This window comes from Molossus molossus, unplaced genomic scaffold, assembly GCF_014108415.1.
Source record: "Molossus molossus isolate mMolMol1 unplaced genomic scaffold, mMolMol1.p scaffold_m16_p_15, whole genome shotgun sequence".
In the NCBI taxonomy this organism is placed as follows: Eukaryota; Metazoa; Chordata; class Mammalia; order Chiroptera; family Molossidae; genus Molossus; species Molossus molossus.
In genome coordinates, this window is record NW_023425350.1 from 12,689,814 (window position 1) to 12,704,379 (window position 14,566).

Genomic DNA, 14,566 nt, shown 5'->3' on the forward strand with positions numbered 1-14,566 from the left:
GTGAATTCTAAAAAGTTTACTTATTCCTCCAATGCATAACCTTTCTTTTCTGCAACAAAATGAAAGTAAAGGTGGGCAGTCCAGCATTGGCATTGAAAGTCATCTCAACCTAGAAATGTCATTCCTTCAACAGCAATTGATTGAGTCCCTTCTTTTCGTCACTCACTCTGCCAAGAACTTGACATAATACAACATTGAACTACACAGTAAACTAAACAGATACTTATCCTCACATTCATGAAGCTTGCACTCTAGCATTAATAATATTTCAATTACATATCAATAATATGATGCCATGACGGCATTCTTAGCACACACTGGGCTAGACAGACTTTGGTTCCTTCCCTTAGAATACCTTAAACCATTCAGCCGTTCATCTCAGGCATGAACAGAATGGGATGGAATGAGGAGGGTTCTAGGGCTCATGTTACTAGCAGATCAGTTCTGGACATCAGCATATTGCCCTGATCACTTTGGTACCACGCAGCAGAGGCTCAAAGCCCAGCCTTTCTGTTTAAAAAGAATATGTTATGAGAAATTGAATCCTCTCTGAAATTCACTTCCATCGTGTGTTTAATGCAGGTTCTACTCAAAGGGCTTTGTAAGGATATAATAGGATAATGCACATAAAACACTCAACATAGTGTTTTCTCCTGAGCCGGCAAGTGGGAACACCCCGTGAGGCTTTGGCGTGCTTGGGAGCCAGTAGCCTGGTGAAGAAATCCTGGCTCTCTCTCCCACCAGGTGCAGCCAGAACTGAAAGGGGACCGAGTTGAGCCTGCCCGGTGTCCTCCCCTGGGCTGCTGGGGCACATGGGTAGTTACTGTCTCCTGGGCCAGACAGACATGTTATAAGCGTTCTGAGAGTGTTGGATTCGGCAGTAATATCTCATCGTTTTCTCCACAGCTCTTCGGGAAATAATTTATAGGGTTTACCAAAAACAAAGCCAAGATGTTCAGATTAGCAAAATCCAGGATTCCTTTGTATCCTGTTGTTAGTGAATGATGGAACAGAGGTCACAATTATCCCAGCGCGCGAGATTTGCCTCATTTCTGCCATGTGCTAGATATTTGCTGATCTTTGAAACAAAAGGAGAAAATCAGTCTTGGCATTCCTCGTAAGTTTTCCTGGTGCATCAATATTCTCTCCCAACTATACTCCTGATTCTTTTAATTAGGGGTAAACAAATCATAATCACAAAGGTATTAGTGCTCACAAAGCTTAAAATCTCTTAAATCTCGAAAGAAATACTTGGTGTAATTAAAAAATGAAAATCTATCATTTAAATACAGTTTGACATAGCATATTTGTATTTTGCATTATAATAGTTAAGATGTTGATATTTATTTGGGGTTTGCCAGCTGAAAAGACAAAAGCAAAGGCCTATCTCCATTCTCACGCAAAGCCATTATTTGTAGCTGGAAAAGATGACAGGGAAGAGAAGGCGGGGGTAGAGAGCATCTCTGTGCTTGGGGAGGTAGGCGGGAAAATCCCTGCGGGATGAGAATGTCCCTGTCCTCATCTGTAAAACAAGTGTTTGTCCAATTCTGATAGTTTAGCTCTTCCCCTCAAAAACTGTGTTGTTGAAAGAATCTACAAGTCTGAGATGTAATTCAATCACGACAGCGGATAGAGGTCATCTCCTCTGGGCCTGACATAATTAATGAAGGCAAATGGGCAGTCCAGAAGGGATTTAAGAACACTTAATTTAATAAGCCTCAGTGAGGGGATTTTACATGGCTGGCTCTGTGCGAAGCACTATGGGAAATGGGGAACTCCATAACACGAGGTCACTTGCTCAGGGAAGACACTGATCCAGGGCAAACACAAAGGAAGATGACAGGTTCATTATAATACTAACAAACTTAAAAAAAAAGTATTAAAACTTCCTAAGATTGAGCCAAGCTATAATACTTATAAGCTATGGAGTTCATTACCTTCCTCTTACAACCCCATTTCTGGGTTAAATGTATGCTCCAGTAAACAGTATATATTTTTTTGTCCTATTGCTTTGGTACAGCATGCTGTTTGGGGATATTTTATTAATATACATCAGGTCATCTGATCATGTGATCAGGGTCAGTTTGGTTTCTTACACTATGCCCCACCACCCACTATATGTATTTTAATATGAAGAAGTAGCAATAATTTTAATACAGTATGATAGAAGTTCAAGAAAAGTTGGAAGAGATGAGTGAGTGACGATCAAAGCAGCCACTGAGGGGGCCAGCGACCCTGCAAGCCCAGGCCGTCACAGCTCAGCGCCCGCAGCGGGGAGCACGGGCTTGATAGCTTTCCAGGGAGGCGGTGGTTCAACTCAAATGACTGCAGGACTCACGCGGGAGGTTGAGGAAGCTCATCAGGAAGGCCCCCTAGTTCACATCCGCCACAGTTCACAGTGCCGTCTGCAACTCCCGGAAATCTCAGACCTGGGCATCTTCTGGGAAGAATCTAATCTAAAAGTTTATTGGAAAAAGATTTGGGGACATGTAGTCCCAGCTTCTCCACTGTGAAGAAGGTGACTATGAGAATGAGTTGATGGAAATATGCACCATACCTACTGCATATTATCCCATTTAACACACTCAACAACCTTACAGAGTATGTAACTTATCTAAGATCACACGCCTACTAGAGCCATGATTTAACTCTATGTTATTTGTTCATCCAAATCCCTCTGGTCCTATCCAATAGCCCATTCCCCATCTTTAACTGAACACGTACACAGTCATCACCCTTTGCCTGTGATTTCACTTTCTGTAGTTTTGTTGCCTGCGGTTAACCATGGTCTGTAAATATTAAATAAAAGATTTCAAAAATAAACAATTCATAAGTTTAAATTGTAGTGTGATGCAATCGCATGCAGTTGCTCTCCCTTCCGCCTGTGACATAAATCATCGCTTTGCCCAGCTTATCTGGACTGTGTGCACCACAACCCATTAGTCACTCAGTAGTCATCTTGGTTATCAGAGTAAGACAGAGAGAGACCACATTCACGTAACTTTTATTACAGCATATTGCTATAATTGTTCTATTTTATTATTAGTTATTGTTGTTAATGTCTTACTGTGCCTAATTTATGAACTAAATGTCATCCTAGATATGTGTAGGAAAAAGCATAGCACGTAGACTTTGGTACTATCTGTGGTTTTAGGCACCCACCGGGTATCTTGGAATCTACCCCCTGAAGATAACGTGGGACTATTGTATCCTGAAATACCCATTCTACTACCATCTGGTTTACTCCACCTAATGCATTTCATTGATTTGCCACATTAGTTCATTTATTAATACAGAGAATTAGAATTAGTTAGTATATAAGATACAGAATTACAACACGACTTATTTGTAATAAAACAATGTCCTGCTTTCCTTTCTAATCACTTACATATTTTCTTTTTCATATCTCATTTCAGATTCTAGCTCAGCATCCACACCATGGTGACCTCAACTTTCAGAATCTATTTTTTTAAAATATGTATGGTGACAGAGGTAGTTTGACATTGGGTGGGGGGGCACACAGTGCAATATACAGATCATGCCTCATGACAATGAACTTGAAACCTCTATGATCCTATTAACCAATGTCACCCCAATACATTGATTATAAAAAGAAACAAATAAAAAATGTTAGGAGATGGTGAACAGATGAACGAGTAGTAACCCTGAGAATTCATACCTAAACTAGCAATGGCACTGGTAAGAATCCAGTGCTTGTGACTGTACACCAGAGAACCCACAAAAAGAAAGCACATTAGAAGCTCAATCATTTCTAAAAGCAAGGTCCCCGTGAGATTCCGATGAAGTGGTTAAAATTCTGTATGAGAAGTTAGATTCTCAAGAAACTCTCCCACATCACTGACCATGTGAAAATGGGCTGCAGCCCCTACTCTGTCCTATCATGTGTCTCTGGATTTGGAACACTGGATTCAGCTCAGCTCAGGGCAGGGATGCTATACTGAAAGGGAGAATAATAAACTCTGTACTACTGAGTTGGAAACCTCAGGTTCCCTACCTGACCTGCTTCCCAATAGTCCCCACCAGCCAGCTTTATCCTCCCAGGCAGATATGAGGTCTAGACTCCGACAAAACTAAATAACTGATTTAACTAACTCAATCCACAGAGTCCTACGTGGCAGCAGTTGTGGGCCCTCCAGCGAAACAGCCCAGCCGTGCCACCCTGCAGGGAAGCCCGCTAATGTGAACAACGCGAACTGGGAGGCTCACAGAGCTTTTCAGTGGTTCACTGCTGAACAGGAGAGAGGAACCAGGTCCACAGAGGGGGTCAGAGAAAAGGATGTACAAGGAAAGACAAGTAATGCAGAGAGAGAAAAACTTAGAACAATCAAAGAACGAATAAACAAAAATAAGTTTTAAAAAATTCACAGCGTCCTTAAAGTCTCCCATCTCTAGAGCAATAAAATAAGGCATTCCGCGCATGCGCGAGGACACAATGCCATGACAACTGTCCACAGTCACCAGGAGCTCTTGCAGGCGGAGTGTACTGGGAAGATACAAGGTAAATTCAGGAGATCTCCCAGAGAGCACACAGAAGTGGACAAAGATGGAAAACAGCAAAGACAAAACCAAAAGTAAAATGTCACTAAAGGGCTAGCCCACCTTGTTCAACAGCCAAATAATGTAAATTCCGCAAAAGAGGAAAGACAAAGTAAAGTTGAGAAAGGGAAGAGCAGCCAAGAGCTGGCCCACTGCCATCAGCTGGGCCTAGCACTGCTAGGAGGTCACCAAGAACCCAGGGCTGCCCAGGACTTGCTGCTCTTCTGTGGAACATAAGTAATTTCACAGAGAATTAACATCGGAAAAGGATACTCTCTGACCATAATGGAACAAGACGAAAATAAGACTACTGCATAATCATGATGAGCACACACAGAAACGAGAACATTCTCTAAACCACAAAAATACCCAAATAGCTTCTTTTCCTAACTAATATGAGTAATTGCTGTTTCTTTACCAGTTGCCACTTGAGCAAGGTTTCATGCCTCTTACCTTCTAGAGGAGAATGACTAAGATACTCAAAAGAATCACCCCACTTCCTGACATCTAGAATCACCCCACTTCCAGTATCCAATCTAGAGAAGAGCCCCCTTTTTTGTAACCCTTTCCTGGCTCACAAGACCAAATCCCATAACCTTCCTTACACACTACTTCTGAGATGCCCAGGGCTCCTTATGGTGTACACTCTTCACCTTTAAAACAGGCCGATACAACCAACTTTGCAAAATTACAGATATGTGCTGGTTGTCTTTGGTCAGGAGGTGATGACCAAACAAAATTATCCATAAAACAGTTCAAGAAATTGTCTCATCACTGAAAGTTATCTTCTAATGGAGAGGAACTATTGAATTCTCTACACAATAAAAAGAAACTTGACCCAAAGACAGATCAGTAGAAAACCACGGCTATGAATAACTTTTATGAAAATAAAAATTAAATGATAAAAGGAAGAGAAATGAGCTGATTGAACATTCGTGTGATAGAGGTTCAGGCAGAAAGCAGAACATGTTGACAAAAAAGACAAGCGAAGGTGTTAGAGACTGCACCCTGCTAGGCCTTCTGGGTTTAGTCAAGAAGTTTGGAAGCTATTGTGGAGTGTATGCTAAGTGACAGTCTTCAGTTTACATATATTCTTTGGCTACAGCATGAAGATCTTTCCTGATGGAAAAAGATAATGAGGAGACAGGAGTTAGAAGACTTTTATTCTAGTGCTGGTGGTAGATGATGGTTTGGGAATAAGGAGATTCTTGTAAGAAAGCCTGTTCATAATTAATACATAGTTAGAAGGGAAAACCAACAATTTCTGGTGATAACCACCATGAATGGTCAAGCCAACTCAGATGTTTCTAGTTTGCATAACTGAGTAGGTGGTTGGGAACACAGAAAAATAAACGAGCATCAGCCACACACACACAACAACAAACAAACAAAAACACAAATATCATGGGGACGTCATGTGATCCATTTGAGACCTGAAGAATTTGAGTTGAATTTGAATGGAGCTGCCAAGAAAGTAGCTCAGAGGAGAAATCTGATTTACAAACCAGAATTGGAGAGACAGACCTCCACTGAAATTAGGATAGAGGGCCAAGATGACATGATAGGCTTGATATAAAAAACGCGTTGCAAGAGAAAATACAGAATAGGAAAAAGGCACATTGAGAAATACATTCCAAGGCTTGTTAGAGGGGCAAGAATTGGCACAGAAGACTGAAACCGAAGGACAGTGAAAGACCCTGGTCAAGAAGCAGCAAGGAGAGAACTGGAAACACCCTTAGAACTAATCTCTGTAAATGACACTGTGCAGGGGGGGAGCCAGATCCCAGGACTCAGACGTTAAATCTAATGTCAGAAAATACACACGACTCTTAAGAAGTTAGGTTATTAAGGAGAAAGAAAGAGAATTTGTTTACTACTTCCAAGTAGTATGGCTTTGACCTTCTAGGACATCCGCCTTTTCTGAAAAAGCAACTGGGCATTGTGTTTAGGATGGGGAGGGGGGCAGGTAACCCTCATCCATCACTTTTGGTTTTTTGGGGAGTTTTAATGTCTCCATCCTTTCATGTCCCATCATTCTATGAGATTTACCTGTGTTACATGTTGTTCTCACTTTTTTCTCACACTCCTTTCAAAATCAGTCTCAGCTTGTGAGCAAGTGGGCGTCTTCGTGGGGACACGGAGGGACCTCCATCGGCATTCTTTACCGGAATGACTGACCACTGTGCCCTCAGAATTCATATTTGAGATACCCCCTGGGAGACTGAATCAGCTCTCCATTTAAACACTCACACTACGAAACCCTGTATAGTTTTCTCTTGGTCCTTCCATATCTAGAGTCCTGAAGTCCAGTTCCTCTTTCCCCAGCATCATCCATGTTGAACCTGATGCTCTCTTTCTTCCAAGGTACTCCGGCTTCCAATACGTAAATGGTATCTCCCTTGTTAGACAATGACAGAGCTTTGTTTAAAGTTCTCCTTTGGGGAGATTAATTTTTCAGTCAAGCAAACTTAGAATTTGTTAGATGCATTTAGCTGAACAAACCTTCTAGCACATATTTGGTAACTTGAAATACCTATCATCGCATTCTGTCTCTAACAAATACTCGTGCTTCTAGAAACACATAATTTCCTCCACTGAGCTGAGTAGCTTGGAGTGTACACATCTGTTCACTCAGTCGGCAAATATTTATTTAATGCCTACTATGTGCCAAGCACTGTATTTTCAAAATGATACTTGTTTTTCCTCCCTCTTATCATTTCTGTTTTTATGACATATTTCAAACACATCTTTCAGATATGAAGGCTTGTATATTTGAAAAGATAAATCAGTAAGATCTATGAAAATACTCCAGCTCCACTCAACACTAAAAAGAATTTTAAAATGCGGATCCTGTGGCCAACCCAGTTTGATGTGGTAGTGGATCAAAGGGATCCTATTTTAAAATAGCTCCCGTGCCCTGTCCAGTTTGGCTCAGCGGTTAGAGTGTCGGCCTACAATCCAGAGAGACCCAGGTTCAGTTCGCGCTAAGGGCACGTACCTCGGTTGAAGTTTGTCCCCGGCCCTGGCTGGTCGTGTGGGTGGCGACCACTCGATGTGTCCCTTTCACATCGATGTTTCTCTCTCTGTCTCTTACTCTCTCTCCCTCCCACTCTATCTGAACAAAAAATGGAAAAATGTTCTCAGGTGAGGATTAAAAAAAAAAAAATAGCTCCCGTATATTAATTTTATTATGTTCTACGTAGTGTAGTAGCCATTTGTACATGTTATTATATTTACTCCCCAGTGTAAGTTTCTTATATGTGTTTACTTGCTTTTTAACCGAAGAAGAACCTGGGATTGAAAGAAGAAGAAGTGAGATAAACACGCTGCCCCACAGCTAGGAATCGGCGAACCTGGGTTTATAATCCAAGTCCGTCAGGATCCAACATGCCCTTAAGAAGTTCAGTGTCGTTTGGGGGACTAGAGATGCCCCACAAGAAGTCAATGAGAAAAACACTAAAAACAAACCAAACGACAACAATAATAAGACTCTTTTAGGAACGATGCTTGCTCCTTCATCCCACCCATTTTATGTAAAGATCTTGATGTCACATCTTGGCTTGTATGCTGAGCTCTTGGATCTCCAGGAACAGCCAGACTCTTCCAGCGATCTGTATCACACAGCACATGAACTCATATCTAACGTCGCTTCGTGCTCATCAATGCGAACATTCCCAGTGATTCTCCTCCACCAGGAAGAAATCCTAATAGCTTTCAGCAATTGACTTCCCCCCACTGCCATTTTTGAGACAAATTTGAAGATATCAGTTGGATTTTACTGGCTTCTCTAGATGGTTTTTTGGGGGGACTGGAGGCGGTAAGAATTACCTAATACAGAGAACAGACAGTGGTAGATTTTGGTACATCCAGGTGGCGCGACGCAAAGCTATGTCAAGAACAGACTAAACCACAAATTGACTGTTGTCCTTGAATGTTTTTTTTGGCCTTCCACTGACCAAGGGGGTTCAGAAGTCAGAAGTTTGAAGCAGTTGAGTTAAATGACTGAGAGACTCACAGTCTGTCAAATAGGCAAACCAGAGGGTTTTCTGAAAAACACTATTTTTGAGTGAAATTCTGAGGAAAAGGTAGAAAATCTGCTGTTATAGTTATACACAGCCAGACCACTCAAACCCCTAACTCTGGTGAATTAGCAGTTATTACATGTGGAGGAAAACACAAACTTTATTAATAATTTCCCCAGCCACTGTGAAGTATCGAAGCTCAGCTGTGATGCAGCATTTAACTGCACATCGAATCAGGAGTCCAGCAATGGGAATTGCCTTTTTATGGTAGAACACAGGGCTGGAGGTGAACCAAAATAACACACAAAACAGATCTCCATGGAGAAAATTGAAGACTGTCTCTAGCATGTAAAGATCGAGGACGTAATTTCTGTTCTGTGAAAAGCTTTTTTCCTGGGGTTTTACATTTTCCTCTTGATTATATGTGGAATCAAGGGGTGTCTGTGTGGCTGAGCCACGCATGACTCCCAAGAAACAGAAATAGAGCAGAAACGGACAGATGGTTACAGGCTCATGTTTAAGCCCCACCAGCAGGAAAAGGAAGTCAAGAATCTAAGGCAGATCATAAAAGTTGACATCTAATTTTCATTTCTAAATTCTATCTACTCAATTGGTTAAAACCAAGTTCACTTCAATAGTAAACAATAGATTCAGAGCAAAATAGTAATAAGGAGTCCTTTTGATTTAACTAGCTAATTTACAAAATTTTAAAAATCATCCATTTTCAGCGTTAGCAAGGGTGCCCCCAAAATGGATGTGTTCTCACAGGGTTATTAGATGTATAAATTGAAACAGCCTTGCCAAAAAACAAATTTATTGCCCAAATAATGATTTTTAATGGAGAAGAATTAGAAACAATCTACTTTTCCAAAAGCAGAAGACTTCATTATCCATTAGCCCACATCAATACAAATTAGCTTCCGACTACTTCTGAAGTTAGGGGAACCTGGCCACAGTACTATATCTTATGAACAAAGACACAAATCAAAAATCCAGTATAATTCTCATCAATGGCTCTATGGTGAAGTTTTTGCAAAAGACTCAACACACTCCAAAATGTTATAAGTTGTAATCCCTCAGTATTCAACAATGGGTGGTTTTATTTCAGCTACTGCCACACATTTAAAAAAAAAATTATAAGATGCATTATTTCAGTGAGAGATTGTTTATAAAACAATAGACTGTCTTCTTTTTAAGTGAAAATCCTTTTGTATCTGCCAATGCATTTTTCAAAGTCTATCCCTACATAATCTTGGGGAGAGAATCCTCCTCTGCTAGGAGAAACACATCTATATTGCTTTTGTTGAGTCTAGGCTCATAATCCTTTTCTTCCACTGTGTGATATAACCAGACATAGATGTCAAACTCAGGATCACAGCCCGTAAAGAAAAATACAAACACTACAGCTCCATCTCTCAATTACTTCAACTCTCTACAAGGCCACAGATGCAAACAAATAGTCTCCCAATACTTGAGGGGAGCGCCCACGAGTATGCTCTCCGGAGAGCAGGGGTTGGCCCGTGCAAAGGAGAAGACAGTGAAGGATCAGGAGGCTTAACTTGTATAATGATAAATCCTCTATGACTTTGTCCAAGGGGTGGGTCTCTCTTACACATTCTGCTTCTTTCTTAGTTCATGGGAAATGTTTCTTGAAGACTCCTTACTCCCTTCCTTTTTGACCAAATTCGTTCTCTCCACTCCTCACCCCCAAAAAAGGAGTTCCACTGAACTCTTCTGGTACTTTTGCCAGCATTTGAGCATCAGTTTAGTTAATTTCTACATTACAATGATATTATATACTATGAGTATATTACGTGGTGGACCCTCTCCTAAATACTCCTTTCTCTCTCTCAATTCATTTACTCATCAAAATAAACTTATAAGGTAGGTATTATTAGCTGTATTGGGATAAAAAAAACAATGGAAATGCAAAGTGATTAATTAATTCACTCATAGTCACAGACCTAATTCATGGTAGAGTCAAGACTCAAGCTCGGGCAGTTTAGCTTCTAAGATAGCTCTCTCTCTCTCTCTGTCTCTCTCTGTCTCTCTCTGTCTCTCTCTGTCTCTCTCTCTCTCTGTCTCTCTCTCTCTCTGTCTCTCTCTCTCTCTCTCTCTCTCTCTCTCTCTCTCCCCTCCATCCCCCTCTCCCTCTCCCTCTGCCAGTTACCTCTGTGCAGATGATATTGCTCTGTTTACCCCAAACACATGGCAATTCATCAGGTCACAGGAAAATCTCTGACCCATGACTGAATACACCTTCTCAAGTTAGCAAAAACCATCTAAAGCCTGTAACGAGCCCTGGCCGGTTTGGCTCAGTGGTTGGAGCATCGGCCTGGGGTCCAGAGAGACCCAGGTTCAGTTCCCGCTAAGGGCACGTACCTTGGTTGCAGTTTGTCCCCGGCCCTGGTTGGGTTGTACGGGTGGCAACCATTTGATGTGTTCCTTTCACGTCGATATTTCTCTCTCTCTCTCTCCCTCCCACTCTATCTGAACAAAAAATGGAAAAATGTCCTCGGGTGAGGATTAAATAAATAAATAAATAAATAAATAAATAAATAAACCCTGTAACGATGACCCTCAGAGTACTTGTAGATTAAGTTTTGCCTATGATAATGTAAAACATACAAATGTTTGCACTCCCTCCACAATACCAGAGATGTGCTGAGTCAAAATCTCTGCAGCCCAGTAATCTAAGGGGTTGTGATGTCTCCGTCTTGGCCGTTTGTAGGTCATGAGCAGATGGAACGAAACTGTTTACACTGAAGACTTTGACTCAAGGGGACATGAAGATTCTTGGTTTAAGATTTCATTTACCAAGTGGATTGTGGAACATAAGATCCCCTTCCCCTAAAATTCCAAGCTTTTTCAAACATTGGCATGCATTACTATAGGACAATTTACATATGTGCGTATGTGCTTTCTTGGATGGATATATAAATAAATGCAACTTTTCATAAAGATCTGGAAACATTAATCATACCTATTCCTTTTTTTTGTTTTCAAACAATATAAGAAAGGTAATGTTTACATGTTATTGATGCTTTCCTTTTTTCTTAAATCAATGAACAAACTTCATGTACAACTTTGCTACTATGGTATCAATTTTGAAGTGTGGTTGATGTGGGTAGCATCAGCAAAGAGCGATATTGAAGTGAATTCTGCTGAATTGGTCATTTCTTCCACTAGTTTATAATGAAGTTGAGAGTATTCTGTGAAGATTGATTAGAATTACTAGAAATACAGTTTTATCAATACTTGAGACACCAAATGACAATGCTAAAGTGTGGAGAGAGCTCACTTCTATGTTTGATGCATATTTGAGTTCTTTGAACTTTGGTCTGTCACTCAAACTTTTTTGACCTCTGCTTACTCATTCTTAATATGGTTGATTTAGATCAAATGTTCTAACAGGGCTCTTCTATTCTAACTTTTATGACTACGCTCTGTTGAAGTCTGTCTGTTACAATTGCCCATCCTGACAGTTATTCTGTTCTAGAAACTCTTTATTGCACAATGGTTATATCAACAGACTTGTAGAGAGAAAATATAGAAATAATGCCAATCTGAACACTTTATCTCATTTAAGCTTATTCCTATGGGGGTATTTTCCAATCAGCTAAATAAAAACCATATTCAGTCTGTGAATATTTACTTTCTTTAGCCAAGACAATGAAGAATGGATTTATTATCTACATTCATTTAAAAAATGTATTTGTGTGAAAAAAAATTATGAGAAACACATAAAAATTGTTCATGGGGCACAATTTTCAAATAAAACTCTTATTATATTGATAGACATTTGAAATTGCTGCTCATTGTACAGGGCCATAAATATTCATTCTGCTCCAAACAAATTTAGCAAAATCAAAATATGTAACATGAAGACTATTTCAGCTTCCCTCTAACACATGGAGCCAGCCATACACGCCAAGCCGGTTCTATCGCCTCTCCTCATTAAGCTTGAAAGCATATTTTGTTGCTTTTTAGCAGCTCCTAAAATTTCTTTGTCTCTTAGCACAGCACCATAGAAGTTCCCACCTGACAGATCATCAATCGTTCCTACAGAGCAGTCTGTTTCCCAGCACATTCTGGCTGCATCCTATTCTCCTGATACATTAGGAACAGCATTTATGCATTTTTGCCCAAAACTTTGTTTCAGGATCTGGGAAATGCTTGCCCCCGTGTTATCGATTCCCAGCAGAGGATGGTCAAATATAGACAAAGCGTTTGTTCTCGCAGGAAAGAGCGATTCCTCTGTAATAAACACACTTGGAATAGTAAAAAGTGGTTCATCTGAGGTCAAGGCAATCTGGCCACACACCTGTGACCTGGATACTTGGGACTGTCTCACATTCTACCGGATGCATAATGGTGGTTTCTACAACCTTGTCTGTAGAAGAAAATCAAGGATGTGTCATTGGTATGTTCTGTTTTTTGTTTCTTTCTTCCCCAAGCATTTCTCAAGAACTTACTTGATTCTTGATGCTTTGGCAAGTGACCCAATCTCAGAGATGACATGATTCCTGCCCACAGCTGCTCATAGAGTCTCACCTAAACTCACATGTTCAGTAAAGTGTAAGGGAGGTATTATTCCACCAGAAGCACCTCTGGGGGTAGGCAGGATAGGGTCAGGAAAACCTTTGCAGAGGAAAGAGAGTGTGAGCAGAATTTTGAGAAGTGAATAAAAATGTCTTAGGTGGTCACCGGGTAGTGGGTAATATATAAAAGGGACATGGTTTTGAAAATATAGCACGTTTGAAGAATAGCAAGTAATTTGTCATCCGTGGGGCCCATGCAGTGTTCAGTGAAGGCAGGAGGATAGAGAGGCACCAAGTCAAGTCCCAGCGGATCCTGGGGTTGGTGTCACGTGGAGGGCTCTCTTCCTGCGGCTGTGGAGCGGCGAGGAAGCAGGGACGTGGGCAGTTAAATGGCCAGGCGTCCGATAGTCTTCTTTAAATAATAATAAAAAACAAGACCTGCAAAAGGAAGTAGGTGAACTGCAAAAATGGCCAGAGTGTCTTCATCCCTGCGTGTGTCCCAGAGCAAAGTGACTCTGCAGCTCCTCCCACCAAGAGGTGGGATGAGATTCTCTAATCGCCGAGCTCTGGCTTGGAAGAGACATCTTTTGGGGAGTGGGACAGGCACCACCATACTCCACCAGAGACTTGAAGGTGACTTTCACGGACGGGCTTGCTCTCTTTTGAAAACCCAAAACTGTGTGTGCAGCAGTCTGGGCTAGCGTTGAGGACAGAGAGACATAGCTGACAGTCACTGACTGTCCCGGTGGCTAGCGTAGGAACAGCCACACACGTGATTGCGGCCCCGCCAGATCCTCCACCCACCAGCCAGCCCATGATGTGACTTAGCTGATAACAGACGCGTCAACCAGCCCAGGAAAGATAAACTTAGCTACCCAGACCAGAAAAACTAAGTCACCAACCCAAATCACTGTGAATTAAATAAAATAAAGAAATGGTTGTTTTAGTCTACCATGTTTTAGAGGCAGCCTTTTTTTTTTTAATGGAACAGAGCTAACAAACATGCAAACAGCATGATATGATACTTATGAAATTATAGTAACTATTTGCAAACTTCCATGTATATCATTATTTTTAATTATGCAACATTTTATGACTTATGATTGATGTCCTCAGTTTATGAATGAGGAAACTGACTTTTAGCCATTGCTTTGAACTGTCAAGTGAACTGCACTACAGATCAAGTAAAATAAAACAAACAAACGAAACAAAACACAAATTAAAAGGAGAGTAATTTCTTGCTTAGAGATGGAGATGCTTGATCTTATGGAAATTCTGTTGACCTCCAGAGATTTTTATGAAATTACCAAGAATAATTTTCTGGTCCATATCAACTTTGAGAATTAATGTGCACCTGGATTGTAATCTTAATTGATGATTAGACTCAGTCAATAATATAAATAAATGGAAGCAAAATGTATGCTGAATATATGAAAAAACTCTGTA